The sequence below is a fragment of the Dermochelys coriacea genome, chromosome 7 (assembly GCF_009764565.3).
Source record: "Dermochelys coriacea isolate rDerCor1 chromosome 7, rDerCor1.pri.v4, whole genome shotgun sequence".
NCBI lineage: Eukaryota > Metazoa > Chordata > Testudines > Dermochelyidae > Dermochelys > Dermochelys coriacea.
Window position 1 is genome coordinate 120,807,637 of NC_050074.1, and position 20,171 is coordinate 120,827,807.

General features: G+C 45.8%; 1 long non-coding RNA gene across 1 annotated transcript; it reads left to right on the forward strand.

Moving 5' to 3' along the window:
• The first annotated feature begins 1,547 nt into the window (after nt 1-1,547).
• Nucleotides 1,548-6,137, forward strand: LOC119859158. Its single transcript, XR_005294118.1, has 3 exons — nt 1,548-1,672; nt 3,739-3,786; nt 4,235-6,137. It is a non-coding gene; the product is annotated as an uncharacterized LOC119859158 (long non-coding RNA).
• Nucleotides 6,138-20,171: the final 14,034 nt, after the last annotated feature.

Sequence of the window (20,171 nt, forward strand, 5' to 3'; positions counted from 1 at the left end):
GTATGTTCTCGGGGAGGCTTTGCAGCAACTGTTCTAGGACCAATGTGTCTATCATTTCTCCCACTGTGCACGTCTCCGGCCTCAGCCAGTGGGTGGCCCAGTCCATTAGTCTCCAGGCATATGCCCGGGGCAACACCCCCACCATCCAACGGGCTGCCCAGAACTTTTGGCAGTACCGCTCCATCGACAGGCCCACCCGGTCTAGAATGGCCACTCTCACCGCCTCATAGTTCTGGGCTTGCTTGTCGCTCAAGGCCATACAGGCCGCTTGAGCCTCTCCCATCAGGTATGGAGCCAGTCGGAGGCCCCAGGTTGCCCTCTCCCACCCAGCGCCAGTGGCTACCTGCTCAAAGATCCCAAGAAAGGCGTCTAGATCATCCGCCAGGCTCACTTTACAGAGTCCCCAGCCTGGCGGTCGGGTGCCTCCCCTGCCACAGGATTCACCACTTGTTGCAGGAGCTGCTGTTGCATGCCGGTCTGCTCCCATATGAAGTCCTGCAGAATCTGCTGTTGCTCAGCTTGCCAGATGAGTAAGGCCTGTCTCTCAGCCTGGGGGGACTGCTGAAAACTTTGCAGGGCCTTCTGCCTCTGCTCCTGCTGTTTGACCAACCATTGCAGGGTCTCCTCCATGATCGGGCTGCCAACCACATTTGCTGGCTCTTGGATCCCGGACGAGCCCCCACATGTAACGAGGCCTTTGCACCAATCAGTCAGAGACCTCCTCCAAGTGCAATCACAAGTGCTTCTTTTATTAACAGTGTCAGCTCCCACCACCTTCCATTTACAGGTGGGTGTAAACCAGCAACTTGGGGGACAGCTAACTTCTCTAGCCAGCAGGGATACCCAGCCTATGACCCAATCCTTTCCTGCCTGTCTGCCAGCTTTATATTGCCCCCTGGCTAATAAGACCCACAGGGGCTCCTCTTTCACCAATTAGGCGTGGCATACTCAGCCAGCCCCAATTAATCCTCCTTAATTGGAGCTAGGTTAACAGGGGCTTGGCTCAGGGCCTTCTGGCCAGCACCCTGTTACACCCTATCTCAAGGCAAAGTCAAGCAACAAGTCGGGAGTGGTAAACGGGCTTGTGAGGGAGGTATAAAACACAAAGACCAAAGAAATGTCTGTCCCCAACCACAGCACAACCTCACTCCTTATTTCTCCCATGGAGTACAAAAGGGGTGGGATGAAGACCCCAGACCCAAAATAGAACATGACCCTAAGTTGTAAGGGGTGGGGCTGTAGGCGAGTATTGCAGCTATATTTGGGCTTGCTAAGAGGGAGGAATAGGGAAAATGGGGAATGGGAAATGAGAATGGGGAAGGAGGAGGAGCAGGAGGAGGGATGTATGTACGTACGTACGTACGTACGTACGTAGGCAGGCAGGCAAGGCTCTGCAGCATTAGAGCTAGGAAGGGGGACATAGAGTAAATACTCTGTGGTGTTAGAGCTGGGAAGGAAACACTGGGAAACAGACTCTGCCAGTGTGTAGAGCTCTGGATATGCTTGTTTGGAACTAATCCCAATAAACTTCGCCTTGTCTGCACTTCAGACTTCTTGTCTTCTGCTTTCTGTCTGCGTGACAAGAACCAGAGGAGAGGGTGAAGGGAAAGCCCTCTAACCCCTTGATGCCATGACTTAGATGCATCATGCTGGACAGGCAATTTGTAGCCAGGTAAGTTCCCCTCCCCAACAGTCCACGCAGCTGCTTGGAGGGGGTATGGCGGGCTCTCATGATGGTAGTTGCGGGTTCTTGCAAGCTGGGGTAATGGTCTTTTTGGATAAGTGGATACGGAAGAATCAGGGCCCATTCCAGATGTGGGGGTCAACCTGGGATGAGATTAAAAAGGAAATGGGGATGGTATTATGGGACCCAGAGAGATGGGGGTTGGCTGAAGAGCTCGCCCTCCTTGGTAAATGGGTAGTGGAAGGAGGTCTGTGCCCATGGGGACAGGATGCCCTCCAGGGAAAGGAGGCATTTAAGACCGCTTGTAAGAGGTTTGAAGTAAAAACAGCATTATGGGAGGCTGCCAGTAATCTTCCAAGTTTGGTGCTACTCCAGCACAGGCAACTGGAGGATTGTAAATTACAGTTAGGGCTGGCTAAAGATAATTTGGCACTACAGGGTTTGTGGAGTGAGAAGCAGAGTTAACAGACCACCTTAAGAGATGGGAGCTGTGACTTGATTCTTGGGAAGTAAAGGGAAAAAAAGTTTCAAAGTGGAAAAAAGCAGACAGTGAGCCCCTTAACTCATGGATTTGCTTGGAAGCAGTTAACTGCAATGAAGAAGGGCTCCCCTGTAATTCATTTGGGGTGCAAACAAAAGCAATAGACAATGGGGGGAACAAATTCAGGGTTTGCAGGAGTGGGTAACAACCCCCACTCTTCTCTCAGAGCCAGGATAAAAACTCTAGGAGTAAGGGGTGCCCAACTGTTTAAACTTAGGGAGCCCTACCCTTTGCTCAGAGCTAACTATATCCTTTTCTTCTTCTTCCTTTTTCTCCGCCTCCTCAGTTTATTTAATTTGCTGCTGTTAGCCTGTACTTTAAAATAACTTCACAGGGTTAATTGGTTGCTTTCCACTCTACCCCCCCTCTCTCACACTTTGGTTTTTCTGAAGTTTTAATGGAGAGCACTGTAAATATTCATGTGAAATGTTTGTTTGGTTTTGGGAAAAGCATGACGGAAGTCTGCTGGATTTCGTTGAAATTTTTTATCTTGATTGCCTCCGATTGTATACGATGGGAATGTAATCTGGGTACAGTTGTGTAAAAATAATGAAAGCTGTGCAAGGGGTGTTAGGCAAAAGAGAATTTGAGTGTGTGTGTGTAATTATGTAAGGGTTTAAGGATCTAAACCAACACTCATGGTTTGTAAAATCCTGTTTCTAGGTTTAAGATAAATTGGGTTGAGTTGTTTTGTCTTTTTTAATTAAAAAAACAAGGGCATTAAAACTTCATTTGAATCTCTCATTCAAAGTTGCAACACTGACAGACCCTCGTGCCAGATCTGAGTAACTAGTGTGATGTGGCTTTGGTGTTTAGCATTTAATGCTTTGGGTACCTTCCAGGTTTTTTTAAATAGAGTTTAATATCTTTTTAAATAAGGACCAGAGAATGTGGTCCTGTCTGGGGCAGCCAGAACTGGGAGAATGGGGAGAGATTCTGGACCCTTTTTTTGGTAATAAATAGCAGCTAAGAACTGCAGAAGGGGAACAAAAAGTTAAGACAGTGTACCTCTGAATCAAAGGCAGGGGTGAAATGTACAAAAAGCAATGTGAGAAACACTGAGCCTTGAGGGGGTTCTGAGTAGTCAAACTGTCATAATGTTAAACCTTGGGATAAAAGCTAGTGAGTAATCCTGTAATAATGGATAATGTGTGTGATTTTGAGGGGGAAATTTTAAGCAAGCTAAAAATGGTAATTGAAAGCAAATCTCATGTCAAAGGTTTCATGGTAATACCGCCTCTCAGCTATTACCTGTGAATAACCTTAAAGCTTGGCACAGTAGAAAAACCATTACAAACTGGTCTGTTGTACAAGAGGGGAAACTGAGGTTCACAACCTCATGAATGAACAGTGGGATAATTCACTAGTGTGCCTAGAGAATGAAACAAGGAAAGTATGGAGGTAATTCCTCTGTTTTTCCTGCAGTCAGCAAGACTGGTAAAAGGATGGGGTATTGTTAAGCAATAATCTGTCCCCAGCCAGGGAGCTGGGAAATGTTTCTTTTGTTTTGCAGACGCTCTTCAGACAAGCTGGCGCTGGTGGAAGAGCAACCCAGAACACTGTGGGTCTACTGTCGCAACAAAGTTTGTGTTGTGTGTTTTGTGTTTTGTCTTGTTATTACTGTTGTTTTGGTGGATATTGTACAAGGAGGGTTAACACATATAGTCAACGCATGTTATAATCTGCCTGGAGAGCCTGGTCTACCCAAGGTGGGAGATCACGTGATGTACCGGATTCCAGGACACCACTATCTATTCCCAGCTCCTAAATAGAGGGCCCTTACCTAGTCCTTGACCAATTGGGGCCCAGCCTGCTGCTATAGGAGAATGGAGGGTAAAAATGGGTTCATTGCATGCAAATAAAAAGGCACAGAATGGGGATTAAGAAGGAGGATGGATAAATTATGTTGCATGCATATTACCCATGAAGGGAAACCAAGGACTCCCTGGCCTGGGATGGAACAATCGTTGCTGCTAATCACAATTCTTGCTGTTAATGTAACCCTACAGGTATTATGGATGCCAAGCTGGAAAAATCCTGATCTAAGCTGGCCACACCCTAGAGTCAGGAATATCCCCTGATGGGCGAACATGTGGGAGCCACTGTGGGAGCTGGTGCAACCAGCACTTTTCATTGTGTCCTTTCAGTCCATTACATGGGTGGTACACCCCAGAGAATGGTGGGTGGACCGGCTACACCCTAATTGCAGTACATACATAGAAGGGCTGAAGCAACAATTTAATTGGTGGGTGAGGGGACATGCATGGAACTGTCACTGGAAAAGGGATTTGTGGGGAGCAGGAACCACAGGGTTGGGAGTATGGAACCTGGGGGACAGTTGGGTAACCAAGCAATTGATAAGCCAAAATGTGAAATTGCAGCAGCAAATCAATGAGCTCCTGGCACAACAGCTATCTGCAATTGCAACGGGGTGGAAGAGGGTGGCAGAGGTGAGCCTGCGGCTAACGCAATGGACAGGTAACCTTGTGACATGGGTGGGGGATGGCTTCAGAAGGCTACACTTGGGAGTACAAGTACATCAGCATCTGTCAGTTACACCCATCTACACGCTGCCAGCAGGACTTTGGTGCATGAATGGATCTGTGGAACTCATTGTTGTGGACAATCAAACCACTGCCTACTACCTGATTCCATACCAAGTGGTCAAGCTGGTTTGGACAATACCCCATTTCTCGGTGGACACTCAATGGACTCATGATGTAGACAAAAGTTCAAATCCCTTCTCTGGAACAAACCCACACTGGAATTTTTCAATTCACTAGAAATTGTGAAAAAATTCAGATTTGGTTCATCCTAAACCAAACCATTTTTTCAATGTTTTTGAACAGTCATAGAACCAAAATACCAGTTATTCAACTAGTTCTACCTGTAACTCTTGAAGATCCCACAGCACTTTGCTCAAGGGTGGGGCTGGCAACTCCATTACCCTAAACAAATTTGAACTTAGGTTACTGCATTCTCACCACCTACATCACCCTTGATGCTTCACCTGGATATGATTTTCTTCAATTCCTCCTATAAACAGTTGTGTAGTGTTGCTGCAAGAAAGAGTTGGTGGGAAATGGGCCTGCTGTTGCTGTTCCCAGTTTAGCCGCCTTCTGCTCATTGATGCTCTTACCCATTTCACTAGGTCAATTTAAACCAAGCTAATTAAAAGCTTTAAAGGCTTTGATAATGCACTGGTTTTGTAAATTAGCTTTGGGAACAACAGAGCAGGATACGCTTTTTTCAAGGAGCGTTGATCAGAGACTCTAGAAAAGGGAAGAGGGATGTTTTGAGGTGAATGTGAAGATGAATGGCCCAGCCAATTGGTAAGGGAATATGGAGCTTTCAAGTTACATGGTGCATGTTTCATGGGTCGGTAGCGATTGAATACCACCATTTCCCATCACTGTTTGGTGGGCTATGTCTAATAACTTGGTGAGTCTCATTTCAACTACCAATGCCCAGGTGTTCACATCACAAAAACCACTGCACTTGTGCTAATTGACCTCCTGGTTGACAAGTCTTAGCAGAGGGATCAAGAACCAAATGGACCATGGAGATTGTACTACAATGCCTGCTTAACGATGACACTTCCAGGACAGGGTTGGCAGAAGGAAGCTTACCCTGCTGCCTTCTCCCCGTATTGCTTCTGCAGATACAGCAGGATCCAGAACTGTCAGATCAACACCTTTCACCTGAACTAAACATACATAACTTCTGTGTAAGGTCCAAGAATTAGGGTGGACTTCAACCTAAAGCCCCTTTCAGCTTGTCCAGACAAATAAAAAGGAAAAGAAAGGAAAAATCCCATGAAATGGGTTTAAATAGGAACAAAGATTCTTTTCTCTAATTAGGGCGGGTTAGCCTTTGTCCAGGCACTGTTCTGCATGCCCTCTGTGGAAGGCAAATGGCTCTTAACAATGGAAACCTGAAATTCTGTAAGGTTGGTAATGAATTTTGGACCAGAATCTGCAGAAGCTATTGCACACCTAATGTATGGGTCTCCAAAGTCTTCCTGCTTTCCTCCTTGGGACCAACGGAAACTACATATCTTCAAGGGATTTTGAGATCTGTGGGCATGGTTACAAAGAGAAGATGCAAAAAGGAGGCAGTCTAGAAGCAGCTCAGCACAACACCCTTGACACAGATAACTTGATGTTGTCTGCTCATTAACGGGTTACTCAAAGGATTCCCCAATTTCCTGAAAACTGGCCCCATTCTCAGTGTGCCTGCACTGCCAAACACCAATGTGGGAGTCATAGTCATACACACAAACCACCCAGAAGAGGGGAGTCAGAGAGATGGAAGCTGCACTCATCTTGGGATACCTCTCCATGGCTATAGCACTGGAGCCCTATATATGGGCTCCTCCAGGGCTCGCACCACTTCCTCCCATGGATGTTGCAAGAGCATCATAGCTCTCAGCTACGTGATTCACCAGTGAAGTGTGAACTTCCGGGCAGAATTTTCCATCTGGTTGGCATTTGTCAAGCTACTGTGCAGCGTGACAAATGGAGCCAGATGGGCAATCTTCCACAGGCAAGTCATTCCTAGTGGGCGACACACACACGGATAAATTAGGAAAATGAGCCGTCTGCAAATGAAAGGAGCCAAATTAGTGATGCTGGCAGCGTCTAACATTTTCTTCCAGGTGTCTGCGACTGATGCTGTGGAATTCAGCTGATGGGTACTTAGAAAATTAGAGCTACTTTTTTTTTAATCCACTGGCGGCAGGGGAATCAGGGGATACAGTCTGAGTCTCTCTTTTGCCAACCCTGCCATGCAGAAAACAAGCCAGAGTTGCAGCCTCAGTCTAGTCTCTTTTTTTAAAACAAAACCTAATAATATCATGGTTTAACACCCTACATAAATGTCAACGAGAATGAATTTAAAATAATTTAAACCAACCTCAGTGCTTTAGTGCAGGGGAGTCAGACAGAGAGAGGTAATCAACATACATGAGATTGACTAGTCGAGGCCCTGAATCTGCAAATACTCACACATGTGAATAATTTTACCCATCCGTGTAGTCCTGTGGAACTCCTTGGGACTGCTCACATGAGTAAGCGTTTGCTGAGTCAAGGCCATCCTTTCAACAGCTAAGCCAGTGTTTTCCTAATGTTGAAAGTTGAAGGTCCCTCCCACCACCCCACAAACCTGGAAGAAGAAATCAGCTCCATCCCCCAGCAACATCCACCATGTGGTGTTAAAGGCCCACCCAGAATGATTAGTCACTCCGAATCCATTGTGCAGATCTTCATGACATGCCCTCTCCTTTGTTACATGTTTGGATGAGCAGTGAAAGAGTTAACAATGTTGCAATTTAAAGTATCACCATTGGTATTTTTATGGCATGCACTGAAAAGAATGAGTCAAGTCAGTTCTCACCTCGGTGCTATTGTTTCAGGCTCTCTGCAAACTCAGACAAGCAACACTGCATCAGTGACACTTTAATCATGTTTTTAAGTTTTTCTTTGCAACCACAACAACTAGAGACTTAGGCCTTGTCTATACACAGGTTTGGTCCATATAACTATTTTGGTTAAGAGTGTGATTTTTCTAGAGTGTGAAATAGTTAAATTGGTACAACCCCAAGTGTGGATGCAGTTATTTATTCATAAATTATAAGGCCAGAAGGGACCATTGTGATCACCCAGTCTGACCTACTACTCTGACTTAGAGGAACTGTTTTGAAGAAGTTCTCTGGCCTGTGTTATACAGGAAGTCATACTAGATTATCACAATGGTCTCTTCTGGCCTTGGAATCTATGATGGGCTATAGGACTTACTTGAATTGATTACTGTTGGACCTAGAGCAGGGGTTCCCAAACTTGGTTCATGGCTTGTTCAGGCTAAGCCTCTGGTGGGCCGCGAGATGCTTTGTTTACCTGAGTGTCCACAGGTACGGCTGCTCACAGCTCCCAGTGGCCCCGGTTCGCCGTTCCCGGCCAATGGGAGCTGCGGGAAGTGACGCAGGCCGGGCCACCACTTCCCGCAGGTCCCATTGGCCAGGAACGGTGAACCGGGGCCACAGGGAGCTGCGAGCAGCAGTATCTGCAGACACTCAAAGCCGTGAACCAAGTTTGGGAACCCCTGAACTAGAGTGCATCTTTTAGAAAAACATCCAATCTTCTTTAAAAATGCAAAAGATGATGAATCCACCACAGCCCCTGGTAAAATTGTTCAATGGTTAATTACCCTTTCTGTTAAAAATGCGTGCCTTATTTCTAACCTGAATTTGTCCAGCTTCAATTTCCAGACATTGGATCTTTTTGTACCTTTGTCCACTAGACTGAAGTGCCCATTGTTAAATATTGGTTCGCCATTATTATCTGTGATCAAGTCACCTCTTAACCTTGTCTTTGTTAAATTAGGCCGCATGAGTTCTTTTAGCCTTTCATTATAATGCATGTTTTCCAATCCTTTACTCATTCTCACGTCTTCTCTCCATGTTATCAACATCCTTCTTGAATTGTGGACACAGTATTCCAGCAGCATTTGTGTACAGCATTTGGCAAACTAGTAAAGTGCCTGAAACCACTATGGCTTATTGTTAAAAGCAGCCAAGTCAGCAAGCTGTAAATTATCCAAGGCAGCAGGCTTAGCTTAACCAAGACAGGAGGGGAGGGGGGTCTTTGGATGCCACAGAGAGAACAGCTTGACCCCGCGTCCTTCCTGATAAGAATTGTGTTGAAGTGGCTGATACATGCATTTTAGAAGAGCAGGATATGCCCCAGGAATGTCTATTGGGGGCCTCAAGGCTGCAAACTCTGGAAAAACCCACACCTGGTTAATCACTAATCAGAAGGAACCTTTTGATGGACCACTGAAACTGCTTGTAACAAGTTTTCTTTAAGGGACATGTCTAATGTATAAATAAAGGGGAAAAGTTGGAGATAGTTGGACTCTTTTTGGACTCTCCCTCGGTATACATCTTGTAGTCCCCACCAGCAGACGGAAAATTTGGCCACCGGAAGCCTGCCACTGTGCCACTCGAGAGCCACACTCAGTTTTGGTAATTATCAAGGGTTGGGGGTGTTTTACTAACCTTTTGCGGAGCTTTGGGTTGAAAGAACCCCGGGTAACAGTTGCACTAGTGCCAAATACAGAGGTAAAATAACCTACTTACTCAAGATTCTCCTAATTATATATCCAAGGATCACATTAGCCCTTTTGACCACAGCATTTCACTGGAGGTCATGTTCAGCTGATTATCCACCTCAACCCCCAAGTCCCTTTCAGAGTCATTGCTTCTCACGATAGAGTTCCCTGCCCTGTAAGTATGGCCTGCAGTCTTTGCTTCTAGATGTATGACTTTACATTTGGCCATACTAAAAACGCATGTTTGCTTGTGCACAGCTTGCCGAGCGATCCAGATTGCTATGTATAAGTGACCTGTCCTCTTCATTATTTACCACTTCCCCAATTTTTATATCATTTGCCAGCTTCATAAGTAATAATTTTATGATTTCTTCCAGGTAATTGATAAAAATGTTAAATCGTATAGGGCCAAGAACTGGTCCCTGTGGGATCTCACTAGAAACACATCCATGCAGTGATGATTCTCAGTTTACAATTACATTTTGAGACCTATCAGCCAGTTTTTAATCCATTTAATGGATGCCATGTTGATTTTGTATCATACTAGTTTCTTAATCAAAATTGCAAGCAGTGCCAAATCAAATGCCTTACAGAAATCTATTACATCAATAACCTTTATCAACCAAACTTGTAATCTCATCAAAAAAGATATCAAGTTAGTTTGACAAGATCTATTTTCCATAAACCCACACTGATTGGCATTAATTATATTTTCCCCCCTTTAATTCTTTATTAATCAAGTCTCATGTCAGTCATTCCATTGTGCCTAGGACTGATGTCAGGCTGACAAGCCTATAACTACCCAGGTCATCCTGTTAACCCCTTTAAAATATCGACACACATTAGCTTTCTTCCAGTCCTCTGAAACTTCCCCATTTTCCCTGACTTCCTGGAAGTTAATATTAACAGTCGAGAGAGCTCTTCAGCCAGCTCCTTCACAATACTTGGATGCAAGCTATCTAGACTGCCTTACACCAGTACAGTTTATTCACCTTCCCTACAGGTATATAAAGCACCGTTTTTACCAGCATAACTGCATCCACACTGCAGGGTGCTACCTCTTTAACTATACTGCTATTGTTAAAAGCAGTACAATTTTTGGGCGCAGACAAGGCCTTTCATTTTAAAAAGTAAAAAAAAAAAAGTAAGCTGAAACTCTGAAGAATGATTGGGAAGTCTGTCCAGGCACCCTCCCACTAAGGGTCAGGCCCCACACTTTAAGACAAGCTGATTTAAGCACAGTTGCCAACTTTCACGCGGTAAATAAACACCCCGACTTTCACAATAAACCAAAAATCAAGCTAATCCCATTTCAAAACAAGGCCAAAACAAGCCAATCCCTAAGAACCCCAACACTCTGTGACTAGATCCCCCCTGCATGCAGTCTGGGACTGTGGTGGGCCCGCTGTGCACCCCTGACTTTCTCCCCCTCTTGCCCCTGCTTGCCCAGAGCCATCAAAAAAAAAAGAAGCAACAAGCTACAAGCCAAACAAGCAAACAAGCTACAAGCCAAAAACTAGCCAACAAGTAACTCACAAGCCAATTAAGCCAAATCAAGCCCAATTTCTGTGTTTTTTTTCCACAGGTTTGGCATGGGGTTTTTTTCCACAGGTTTTCTAAGCTGAGAAACCCAGAAGGAAACCAGCACCAGTGGCACAAAAGAAGGGGTTTTTTAAAGGTTCATTTTTAAATGAACTCAGGTTTTATTAGTAACATAGGTAAGGCCATTTTAAAGATCATTTTCCAAACAGTGATTTTATTATGAAGTAAATTCCTCTTCCCCCACAGCAACTCCCCCCCCCTCGCCCCCATGCCCACCCCCACCCCCCACGCAGTCACCTGGGGACACAGGACAAGTTACAGGTCCTTTAAAGTATCATCAAGACAGAATTCTGCTTTTATGTTCTATCCCTTTTCCCTTACCCCCAGCCTGTCCTATCTATTTAGACTGTAAACTGTTCAAGGCAGGGACTGTCTATTGGCCCTGGCACACTGGGGCCTCAATCCCAACTGGTCCCTAGGCACTACTGTAATTACTCTGCAAGTCCCTATAAATAAAAAACTTTACACAGCCAACACTAAAGCTGGTTGAGTATAACACCTTTCTTTCCCTCAGTCATGAGTGGACTGCTATTTGCAAAAGTTTTCATTCCTTTTAACTTTTCAAGGAGCTCATGCTGAGACAATTTCAGCCTCTGGGTTGTTCATGAATTGTTTGCTTAGACTATTTGCTATCTATGGTACATGATTGGTCATCTAAATCACTTTTGGGTGGATGGGTCTTCCGTTATGTCTACTCTGACACATAGCAGCTGTTACAGCCCTTAGCTCTAGCATTTGCTCTTTAGCTCAAGTGCTAGCAACTCGTGCTTTTTTGCTCTGAATGTTCCTGGTTCAACCCCTGGTGTGTTAACCATGATGGTAGCCATCACACAAACATGATCAAACCAAATGCCCATTGAGAATTCAAATAAGCTTGGACCCAGACTAGCTGGTGCTGTTAGACCAGATAGAGATGATTCTCAGTGGAGAATGAGGCCCCTAGTCTGCTGACTTCCAGGTTCCCCCTGGTCTAATGCTGAATTAACCGAGTATAACCCTTTAACACAGAAATTGGGAAGGACTGAGGTTCCTCATTTCCTGTCCCTGGCCTGCACCCACAACAAATGAAGTGTGTTTCGGGGGAGCCCCACCCTTTCACTCCTAGAGCAAAATGAAACAGAAAGAACTTCTCACAACAAGCAGGAAGTCAGGGGGAAGTTTATGAGAAATCAAGACTCTACGGTGATCCTGATACATTGCCATAGGGAGGCTAGCAGGAAAACTCAATACATTTTTCCTTACATTCATGACTTTAGACAGCTCATCCCTCTCCTCAAATATTTATCTCCTCCTCGACCTTTCTTGGCCCATAAAGGCCCTCTCTGGCAGTATTGGAGTTGACGTTCTTCTGAAAAATGTCTCCCGCCATTGTTATGCTGAAGCTGGTATTAGCAGGAGGCGGTAGGGACTGCAAGGCTCTGCCTTTGAAGCATCACAGTCACAGAACAGACCTCAGTTTTAAGTGCTGAATCTCCCAGTCTATTGATGTAGCTAGGTCTGTGCAAACTCCTCCTCAGACAAGGGGAAACTTACTGTGTCTGTGCAAAGTATCTTCAGCAGGTCTTTGCATTGGTGCACGCACAACGGCATAGCTAAACCCGTGGCTAAAATCCCGGTACAAATATGCATCACCACTGTGCCCATTTCATGCAACTACAGTCCAGGAAGTATCAAAAGGAGGTGCCTTTCCCCTAAGCGACTGCATAATTCAGACTCATTTCCTGGGTCCTCTGCACTAGTTTGAAAATGCATGTTCAGGAATGCTATTCCTGAGATGTTCAGCATTGTTATCTAGTCATTAAGCACCAAATATATGCTTATTGTTGTACCAAAGGAAGACCATCCTTTGTTCTATCTAAATAGAAAGCCCTTTGTTCTTTATATAAGCCTCCTTTGTCCAAAAGGATCCCAACGCGCTTAACCATACCAAAAAGTTAACAGTCAGACATACAGCTGCTTGTGGGGTGGAATGCAACAGCTCTTTAGAATATACCCCCTACTGAAACTCCATGTGGGACCTTTACACTACTCCTTGGAGTGGAATTTGACTAGGCCTGCAGTATTAACCATCATGATACCATCATGAGATTATGACTTGCCTAGCCTCACATAGGGCATCTACAGGAGAGCAGGAAATTGAACTTGGGTCTCTCAAGTCACAGACTAGCACCCTAACCACTGGAGCATGCTTCCTTTTATGACAAAAAATACTGCCAGAGAGGGCCTTTATGGGCCAAGAAAGGTCGAGGAGGAGATAAATATTTTGTGTATGTGCATGCTGGAATACATTGCAGTGGCACCAGTGGCCCAGTGTGGCATCACTGGTGTGTTTCCCTAATTTATTTCTTTAACTTTAAGGAAGGATTCAGTGCTGGAAAATTCACTCCACCCTCTCCCTTTTCTCTCTCTTTCTTCTCTCCTTCTTCTATATCCTCCCCCTCTCCTGTCCCCCATTCCCGTCTTGTCTTCAAAAACCCCATGGCTTTGCACTCAAAAATGTTATAATTCACGGGTGACACATCCCAGCCTGAGTTATGGCAGCTGAGTCATCTCACAGCTCTGAGTGAGGTGCTATGGTGACAGGCACCTTCGAACTGCAAGCTCCTTTTTTGGCCACGACAGCACCTTATCTGTGTTCTATTGAAAGGCAGGGGTGGGAGGGCAGGGTGGAGGTGTGCATTAAAGAGATTGACAGGGAAAATAGGTAGCCTCAGAGACTAAATTACATCTGAAAATGCTGTCAAGCACTCAAGGATACCTGGAGAGCCATAAATGCAGCTTGGGGCCGGGGGGAGAGGCAAAGGACATGATGAGCCAGATCCTCACTTGCTGTAAATTAGTTTCAGAGTAGCAGCCGTGTTAGTCTGTATTCGCAAAAAGAAAAGGAGTACTTGTGGCACCTTAGAGACTAACAAATTTATTAGAGCATAAGCTTTCGTGAGCTACAGCTCACTTCATCGGATGCATTTGGTGGAAAAAACAGAGGAGAGATTTATATACACACACAGAGAATATGAAACAATGGGTTTATCATACACACTGTAAGGAGAGTGATCACTTAAGATAAGCCATCACCAGCAGCGCGGGGGGGGGAGGGGGGAAAGGAGGAAAACCTTTCATGGTGACAGGCAAGGTAGGCTAATTCCAGCAGTTAACAAGAATATCAGAGGAACAGTGGGGGGTAGGGTGGGGGGGAGAAATAACATGGGGAAATAGTTTTACTTTGTGTAATGACTCATCCATTCCCAGTCTCTATTCAAGCCTAAGTTAATTGTATCCAGTTTGCAAATTAATTCCAATTCAGCAGTCTCTCGTTGGAGTCTGTTTTTGAAGCTTTGTTGTTGAAGGATAGCCACTCTTAGGTCTGTAATCGAGTGACCAGAGAGATTGAAGTGTTCTCCAACTAGTTTTTGAATGTTATAATTCTTGACGTCTGATTTGTGTCCATTCATTCTTTTACGTAGAGACTGTCCAGTTTGGCCAATGTACATGGCAGAGGGGCATTGCTGGCACATGATGGCATATATCACATTGGTAGATGCGCAGGTGAAGGAGCCTCTGATAGTGTGGCTGATGTGATTAGGCCCTATGATGGTATCCCCTGAATAGATATGTGGACAGAGTTGGCAACGGGCTTTGTTGCAAGGATAGGTTCCTGGGTTAGTGGTTCTGTTGTGTGGTGTGTGGTTGCTAGTGAGTATTTGCTTCAGATTGGGGGGCTGTCTGTAAGCAAGGACTGGCCTGTCTCCCAAGATCTGTGAGAGTGATAGGTCATCCTTCAGAATAGGTTGTAGATCCTTGATGATGCGTTGGAGAGGTTTTAGTTGGGAGCTGAAGGTGATGGCTAGTGGCGTTCTGTTGCTTTCTTTGTTGGGCCTGTCCTGTAGTAGGTGACTTCTGGGTACTCTTCTGGCTCTGTCAATCTGTTTCTTCACTTCAGCAGGTGGGTATTGTAGTTGTAGGAATGCATGATAGAGATCTTGTAGGTATTTGTCTCTGTCTGAGGGGTTGGAGCAAATGTGGTTATATCGTAGAGCTTGGCTGTAGACAATGGATCGTGTGGTATGATCTGGATGAAAGCTAGAGGCATGTAGGTAGGAATAGCGGTCAGTAGGTTTCCGATATAGGGTGGTGTTTATGTGACCATCGCTTATTAGCACCGTAGTGTCCAGGAAGTGGATCTCTTGTGTGGACTGGTCCAGGCTGAGGTTGATGGTGGGATGGAAATTGTTGAAATCACGGTGGAATTCCTCAAGGGCTTCTTTTCCATGGGTCCAGATGATGAAGATGTCATCAATATAGCGCAAGTAGAGTAGGGGCATTAGGGGACGAGAGCTGAGGAAGCGTTGTTCTAAGTCAGCCATAAAAATGTTGGCATACTGTGGGGCCATGCGGGTACCCATCGCAGTGCCGCTGATTTGAAGGTATACATTGTCCCCAAATGTGAAATAGTTATGGGTGAGGACAAAGTCACAAAGTTCAGCCACCAGGTTAGCCGTGACAGTATCGGGGATACTGTTCCTGATGGCTTGTAGTCCATCTTTGTGTGGAATGTTGGTGTAGAGGCTTCTCCATCCATAGTGGCTAGGATGGTGTTTTTAGGAAGATCACCAATGGACTGTAGTTTCCTCAGGAAGTCAGTAGTGTCTCGAAGATAGCTGGGAGTGCTGGTAACGAAGGGCCTGAGGAGGGAGTCTACATAGCCAGACAATCCTGCTGTCAGGGTGCCAATGCCTGAGATGATGGGGCGTCCAGGATTTCCAGGTTTATGGATCTTGGGTAGCAGATAGAATACCCCAGGTCGGGGTTCTAGGGGTATGATCTCTATCATGCATTCCTACAACTACAATACCCACCTGCTGAAGTGAAGAAACAGATTGACAGAGCCAGAAGAGTACCCAGAAGTCACCTACTACAGGACAGGCCCAACAAAGAAAAGAACAGAATGCCACTAGCCATCACCTTCAGCCCCCAACTAAAACCTCTCCAACGCATCATTAAGGATCTACAACCTATCCTGAAGGACGACCCATCACGCTCACAGATCTTGGAAGACGGGCCAGTCCTTGCTTACAGACAGCCCCCCAATCTGAAGCAAATACTCACCAGCAACCACACACCACACAACAGAACCAAACCAAACTGGACAGTCTCTACGTAAAAGAATGAATGGACACAAATCAGACGTCAAGAATTATAACATTCAAAAACCAGTTGGAGAACACTTCAATCTCTCTGGTCACTCAATTACAACCTAAGATGTGGCTGTCCTTCAACAAAAAAGCTTCAAAAACAGACTCCAAGGAGAGACTGCTGAATTGGAATTAATTTGCAAACTGGATACAATTAACTTAGGCTTGAATAGAGACTGGGAATGGATGAGTCATTACACAAAGTAAAACTATTTCCCCATGTTATTTCTCCCCCCCCCACCCCACCCCCCACTGTTCCTCTGATATTCTTGTTAACTGCTGGAATTAGCCTACCTTGCTTGTCACCATGAAAGGTTTTCCTCCTCCCCCCCCCCCCCCGCTGCTGGTGATGGCTTGTCTTAAGTGATCACTCTCCTTACAGTGTGTATGATAAACCCATTGTTTGATGTTCTCTGTGTGTGTATATAAATCTCTCCTCTGTTTTTTCCACCAAATGCATCCGATGAAGTGAGCTGTAGCTCACGAAAGCTTATGCTCTAATAAATTTGTTAGTCTCTAAGGTGCCACAAGTACTCCTTTTCTTTTTGTAAATTAGTTGAAGCCAGTGGAGCTCTGTTGAATTACTCCAGCTGAAGATCTGGCCCACTAGTTGCCCACAGGTACTGACCCTCTTGCTTATGAGAAGAAGGTAAAATCAGAAGATTGCTGCCTCACACACTACGGTAGAATCTCCCATGCAGACAGAGGCATAAGCACTGAATATTTGTAGTAAGTGTTGTAAGCAAGGCACATGAAGTAATTCTTCCATTCTACTCCACACTGATTAAGCCTCAACTGGAGTACTGTGTCCAGTTCTGGGGGCCATATTTCAGGAAAGATCTGGACAAATTGGAGAGAGTCCAGAGAAGAGCGACAAAAATGATTAAAGGTATAGAAAACATGACCTATGAGGGAAGATTGAAAAAAATTGGGTTTGTTTAGTCTGGAAAAGAAAAGACTATGAGGGAACATGATAACATTTTCAAGTATGGAAAAGGTTGTTACAAGAAGGAGGGAGAAAAATTGTTTTTCTTAACCTCTGAGGATAGGACAAGAAGCAAGGGGCTTAAATTGCAGCAAGGGAGGTTTAGTTTGGACATTAGGAAAAACTTACAAACCGTCAGGGTGGTTAAGCACTGGAATAAATTGCCTAGGGAGGTTGTGGAATCTCCATCACTGGAGATTTTTAAGAGCAAGTTAGACAAACACCTGTCAAGGATGGTCTGGATAATACTTAATGCTGCCGTGAGTGCAGGGGACTGGACTAGACGACCTCTCGAGGTCCCTTCCAGTCCTATGATTCTATGATTCTAATATCAGTGCAGTTGAGGCCATGTAACATGGAAGGAGAGCTAAGGTATGTGACTGCAGCACGTGTACATATACCCATGGAGTCCAATGGAACCTATGATATTGGGGACAGAGTACAATGGTATTTATGATCAAGGCTATTTCTCCCCGAGACCAGTGTGTGATGGGTGAAGGTGGAGATGGTGGAGGTGCCACATGGTTGAGGTGCATGGAATAAGCACCCAAAATTCACAAGCTTTTATGCCTGCAAAACAGGGAAGGAAATATCACAAGATAAGGCTGGCCTGTCAGCTCCCTAGTACGTCCTACTTCCTTTCAGAGCACAACAGTGGCCTCTGATGGAATCTTCATCCTTCTTCCAGCCCAAGAATTTCAGAGACTTTTCAAAGAAAGACAATGAAAAATTAAGCAATTACCTGGAATTTTTAAATCTCCCAAACAGTGTGGGCCTAACTGGAAAGAGTAATTCCTTCCTACACAGATAGTCCCACTGCAGCCAAGATTTTCACCCTCAGCTAAGGGATTACTGAGTATTAGGACTGCAAAATCAGGCTCTCTGTATAAGCCAGACTCCGAGGAGGTGATGGAAGGTGGAGGAATGTTTATTTTAACCCAAACTGGTTTGTTCACGCTACAGGTTTCCATCACCCCCCACCCCCTTTTGCTTTTTTGCAGACACAAGCACTTTTGAACTTTGGGTGCTATCTGAAACAAACCTCCAGCACATTCCACTTCACCAATCTCTATTAAGTCTCTTTGCAAGAAATTGCCTTGATCATAAACATACGCTTACCGGGTCCCACTGCACTCCAGCCCCTTTCATGTCTGTGGAGACTCAAAGTAGGTGCATCTGCACAGGGGAAATGTCATCCCACCCTAAGGCTCCCTCCCCCTTCCTTTGGGGACCGGAGAAGTTCCTCTGCTACCATGCCAAGGGTCCAGGGTTCTGCTGGTAATTGGTGAATGAAGCCAAGGACATGAATCTGAGGAGCAGTCACTCTCTGCACAGCCCTACCCTCCAGACTGCACAGATACCCACCTCCATGGATCTTAGGGATATCCAGCATCTTAGATGGAGGACTCCCCATATTGTACCGGGGCAGGGGAGGGCAAACCTCACCCCTTTTCCAAAGAGATCCCCCATTGTCATGCTTGGGGCTGTGGGGGGTCAGAACCGCTGCCAGAATCGTGGGGCCTCGGTCTGGGGGTCAGAACTGGAGCTGGAGCCTATGAGCTCTGAATTCAGGACCAGAGTCAGAGTCCGTATGGACGCCAGGATGCAGGAATGGAGCCAGGTTTCAAGGGGCAAAGCCAGGGTCCCCAGCCAGAGACAAACTCCCAATATCAAAGTCAGGAGTCAAAGCCGATGCCAGAGGTGAAGCCAGGGGTTGGAACAGGGAGTCCAAGTTCAAAGATGGAAAATGAGGGTCCAAACAGGGTTGGGTGTCCAAAAAGCAGCCAAGACACAGGTCTATCACTACAGCTATCAGGGAGGCCACCTCAGTGGACAGACACTTCCTAGAACAGCTCCTGTGCTTAAATAGGATGCCTGGACCAATCAAGGGCAGTTGGCTGTCCAGCCTTCTGAGGCAATACTTCCTGGGATGTTTATCTCAGAGAACAGCAGGAGGTGACAGCCACCCCACAGCTCTGCGTTCGAGTCTTGGCCCTGCAGAACCTCACACCTGTGACCAGACACTCCATTTCCTGCCTCCTGTGGGAGGTTTCCCCACACAGGGGAGACTTCCCTGTCCCCAGGCTCAGGATAAATACAACTATCATTCAGTTCCTCAGACTGGCATGAGCAGGGGTGGAGGGAAAGTGGCTCAAGGCGATGGACCATAGCCTGTATTTTTGCTGGAAATGTTGCTGCCTAAGCACACAAACAAACAGCAAAGAGATGGAGGAAGCAGCAAGAAGCAGCTTACACCAGAAGCTTGATTATTCGTCTGAAGTCTCCAGGCCAAGAGCGGTCTCACACGAAACGGGTACGTCTACACTGCAGTTGGGAGGTGTCACTGCAGCATGGGTAGCCAGATCCAAGCTGCTTTTGATCTAGATAGTTACAGGGGCTAGCCACTCACCGGCAATCACACATTCCGATTGCAGTGCTGACACTTCCGAGCCCTGTCTCTCCCCAAACAGCCTCAAGCAGCAAACGCCTTCAGACCTGCTGGTGCAAGCTTTGCTGCTGAGTGTCTATTACCTGGGCTAATATCCTGCACTGCTGCTCCTGCGTGACATTCCCGCAGGCCTGGAATAGGAAATACCCTGCCGCATGGCTGTTTACTCATTAGCTCCTTCTTTTGCTTGAGAGGCTGCCAATTATCCCATTGATCAACTCTGATTGAGAAGCTCCATGACAAGCCTCTCATCTGAGCAGGTAAGGCGAGGATTAAATCTGCTACCCAGACACTTCGCTGGTGCTTTCACATACCTGGGCCTACAAGGACTGATACAATTTCAAGGCATATGCAGCAAAGCATAGGATTGCTTTTATCCCCTCCATTGCAATAACCCCTGGGCTCGAGTCTTCATTGCATTTGCACCTGTGTAAAGAGGATGTAAAACACTCTCATTCTGACATGGTAGCATTTTGCACTCACTTTACACAGGTGTAAATGAGCGTGCAGGAGAAGGGTGATGAAAGCAACGCTGTGCATGTAACTTGCAGGCCACTCATTTTATGAAGAGCCACTGGGCTAGTATAACTCCCACACCTGCTTCATGTGGC